This window comes from Rosa rugosa, chromosome 3 (genome assembly GCF_958449725.1).
Source record: "Rosa rugosa chromosome 3, drRosRugo1.1, whole genome shotgun sequence".
In the NCBI taxonomy this organism is placed as follows: Eukaryota; Viridiplantae; Streptophyta; class Magnoliopsida; order Rosales; family Rosaceae; genus Rosa; species Rosa rugosa.
In genome coordinates this window covers 15787273-15791896 of record NC_084822.1, presented here as the reverse complement: position 1 = coordinate 15791896, position 4624 = coordinate 15787273, and positions in this window count along the sequence as shown.

Below are 4624 nucleotides of genomic sequence, written 5' to 3'. Positions count from 1 at the left end.
AGTGAGATTCACAGCAAATGGTTAACTGCAAATGTATGGTTGTTTATTAACTCCACCATAAACCAAGCTTGTCCTACTTGGCTTATTTTGCTTGCTTAAAGCTCATTTGCAATTGTGATTAAGCATCAGTACTCCTACATTTTGAGTATGCACTTTGATGTCTGGTGATGGATGATATTTTGAGGTTGCAATCAACCTATTTAGTTTTTATGCTAGCAGTAGACAATCACCCATCACAAACATACATCATGTATCTGTGTTAATATGGCTACCTATCTCATGATCACAGTAAATCAGCTTCGATTTTGCCTTCACATAGTTGAAATGGAATTCAAACTGGCATGTGCCACTTGCTCACAAGCACTAAACATCCTTGCAAATGAGATAGATGCTGAACTTGTCATATTTTCATTGAATACATGATCTGCCATGCCTTTATTCAATGCCACCTATCAATAGCATAATACACTTGTCTGTTAAGCTCTTCTTACCTCTTAAATTTATCTACTCATTGACATGTATACGAGGCTATGGACACCATGTGCCCAGTATTTTCTTATCAATGGCTTGTTAGACATGCTTTCGCATATCCTCATATGTATATATGTCTTTAAATTATGTACATGGTGTCATCAAGATTGATGTGCATTTCTAGCTTTTGTAGTCTGAAAGATACTCATGCTTCTAACCATATATTTTATGGCCTTGGGCATATGTATATACATATAAGCTGCTATATTTATGTTATCAGTATGGTATACATTCCAAAACATGCGCAGACTTTGTGCAGCAATACTGAGCCTGGGCATATATTTGACATAGAAGTATGCATATACATTTTGCCTAAATAATCTACGCTACACCACGGGCACTAACCATCTAGCTACTTAGCTACACATATATATTGCTCATTGCAAACTCTCATGTACGCATTTAATTGGTGCTTAATTGACTTGCCTCCATCATTATTAAAATTGGCATGCCTCAATTAGTCTGCTGCACAAGCAACGACTTGGCTCCTTATTCATATCATAGTCATAATTCACTACCATTGCTATCCGGTAAATACATTTTACAAGCATTTTAATATTATTACAAAATTATATGCTAATCATTTACTTCATCTTATATTAAGGATACATAATCACCGATCACCTCTCCAATTAGCGAAATCATCATCCTTCTACTAAGGAAACTTCGCCAAAACAACATGGGAGCGTCATGCTTGGACAACTCCAACATGATTTGGGTACCTATACCAATTTATCCTCCAACTCGCTCCAAATCGGCATAAGATAAGTAACTATATCTTCTCTTTTACGCTCTTTCAATTTGAGCTAGTGCCATGCCAATCACATGCTTTTACTACTTTAAGCATGCCTACAAATATATCACACTTGATATGCATTTACATGTCTTCATAATCTCTAAGCATGTTTACAACAATGCAAAAATATTATTAGCAACTTTACTATGAGTACATGCTATACACATATGCCATGCTTCTGTTTAATTGCAACCCAATTAAATAAAACATGTGACAATCAAACAAACTATGCCATGCCTATTTGTTGTTCACACAATTAGCAAGATTTACATGTACACTATATGTAAATATTTTGTCTAGCCTCTTGGCCACCATATTTTGTCAAACTTTCCCCACGGGAAAAAGACCTAAATGGGTCTAAGACTCCACGAGTCCATAGTCCACGACCAACCGCCAAGCGGTAAGGCAACGCCTCATAATGACAATGACCGCTACGCGGTATTGCAATCAAGCTTTTTTCCTCCGGAAAAGAGTAAATGGACCAGTTAACGCAGCCCACGGCAGCCATTGATCTGGCGGTTAACCCCCGACGCTTGGGTATCAAAGATTAGGTTCGCTACCTAACACCCACTGCTTATACGCAGCTCCCCTCATCAAACAATTTTCCGACCATACGGAGGTCTATAGCCAGGAGATGGGGACTCCTTGGAGGGCCTAGCAGGGGCCCACCCAAAAAGGCTTAAGCGTTCGCTCCGACCAATTCTAGATGGACGACGTACTTGCACCAATTATGGTCGATATACGGCACAAAGCCATGCTTTGATATCAACCCTGCAAGAACACCCTCCTTGACTGGGGACTTCGGGGACTTATACATACAGCCTTCGCGGCACCGCCGAGCCCTCACGCTCACGCCTTCGCGGCAACCCGAGCTTCCGCTCACGCCTTCGCGGCACCCCGATCTTCCCGTTCACGCCTTCGCGGCACCCCCGAGCTTCCTGCTCACGAGCTTACCGCTCACGCCCTCGCGGCACCCCGAGCTTCCGCTCACGCCTTCGCGGCACCCCCGAGCTTCCCGCTCACACCTTCGCGGCGCCCCGAGTTTCCGCTCACGCCTTCGCGGCGCCCCGAGCTTCCGCTCACGCCTTCGCGGCGCCCCGAGCTTCCGCTCACGCCTTCGTGGCGCCCCGAGCTTCCGCTCACGCCTTCGCGGCGCCCCGAGCTTCCGCTCACGCCTTCGCGGCACCCTGAGCTTCGCGCTCATGCCTTCAAGGCATCCACGTGCTTTCCGCTCATGCCTTCCCGGCACCCCCGAGCTTCTCGCTCACGAGCTCTCCGCTCATGCCTTCAAGGCATCCACGAGCTTTCCGCTCATGCCTTCCCGGCACCCCTGAGCTTCTCGCTCACGAGCTCTCCGCTCATGCCTTCCCGGCAACCCCGAGCTTCGCGCTCATGCCTTAAAGGCAACCACGAGCTTTCCGCTCACGCCTTCCCAGCAACCCCGAGCTTCGCTCTCATGCCTTCAAGGCATCCACGAGCTTTCCGCTCATGCCTTCTCGGCACCCCCGAGCTTTCCGCTCACGAGCTCTCCGCTCATGCCTTCCCGGCAACCACGAGCTTTCCGCTCATGCCTTCCCGGCAACCACGAGCTTTCCGCTCATGCCTTTCCGGCACCCCCGACCTTTCCGCTCATGCCTTCCCGGCACCCCCGAGCTTACCGCTCACGAGCTTTCCGCTCATGCCTTCCCGACACCCACGAGCTTACCACTGACGAGCTTTCCGCTCATGCCTTCTTGGCACCCCCGAGCTTCTCGCTCACGAGCTTTCCGCTCATGCCTTCCCGGCAACCCCTGAGCTTCCGCTCACGCCTTCCGGCACTCCCGAGCTTCCCGCTCACGAGCTCTAACGCTCACACCTCCCCGGCAATCCCGAGATTTGCACTCACGTCTCCTCGACATAGTGCATATTAATGGAACATTGAATTCTTCTACCATTTGTCGTTTGCAACAAATCCAATTCTTTTCGCGTTCCATTAATACGAGCGAAAACCAAACAAACACAAACGTTCGCGTATTCATCGTTCACGAAATTACAAACGCTTGCCTACATGGCACTCATGCAACTTACATTTCACGAGCGTAACCCCGTCAAATTCGATCTCGTTCGTTTCCTTGCGCGCGTCACACATTTTGCATATGCAATCCATATGCTAACACGACCATATGCGCTATCGATTCTATACGTCATAACCGATCGTACTCGGCGCCATCCACATGTATACATCAACATGTATCACGCACCTCGCACATTTGTAGATGCCAACGCATATCAATGCAACTCACATTTGTTGCCCAATACAACAAGTATTCTACAAGTGCGTGCTTTTGTCTTTGTTGTGCAGGTTAACGAGTCCGTTCTTGCTTACGGAGTTCGGGGACTTGTAGGGGCTGGGAGCCGCCCGGACATCACTTATGCTTGATGACTTTATGTTTATAACTCCCCAACCAAGAAGCTCCTCTTGCTTGCGGACTTCGGGGACTTGTAGATACCTCTACTAGCATGACTAAATTGCTATGTCACCAAGCATAAGTAACACCCTCTTTGGGACACCCACAAGGCATGGTGAGGCCCAACCGCTACCTGCATCTTGTAGCCCTATGTTCAAGTTACGCCACGGTATCCGGAAGTGGCAAATACGTCGCCGAGAAGCCACCTTCCCGGCCTTGCCAAGTTGCCCTCATAACATGGTTTTCTAGACTAGAATAGTGATTATTACATCCCACATCTAAGAAAATGTAGAGGAGATGACTTCCTTCACCTATAAAAGGAATGCCTCCTCCCACAACTCAATCCATCCCATTACACACTTTGTAATCCCCTTTGGGCCGCAAGGCCCAAACACACTAGTTAAACCTTTCAAGTGGACGTAGTTTCCCGCTAAGGCGGGAAACGAACCACTATACTTCGCTTGTGTCGTTCTCTCTCTCTCTCTCTCATTCTGTATGCTAACTAGAGATCCCACGGATCACTAACGTTAACAGACATCTATGTATTAGAAGAAAAATAATAATAATCATATATTCCTTATATTATTCTATAATTATAAATACAATGAACTTCTGTAAATGGCATCCTCATTTAAAACAAGAATAAAGTTAGAAACTATCTAATTTAAATTTTCCTTAAATAAATTGTAATTAAATGGGGTGAGAGACCTTATAATTTAGAATTTCAAAATTAATGGCATTAAGACTTTTTATAACATATCGCTTTACTCCCACTTTTTAGTTAATTTTTTTTTCCTAAAAGTTATTATTAGTCAATTTATTATCTAATATAAAACATCACAGGTATAAA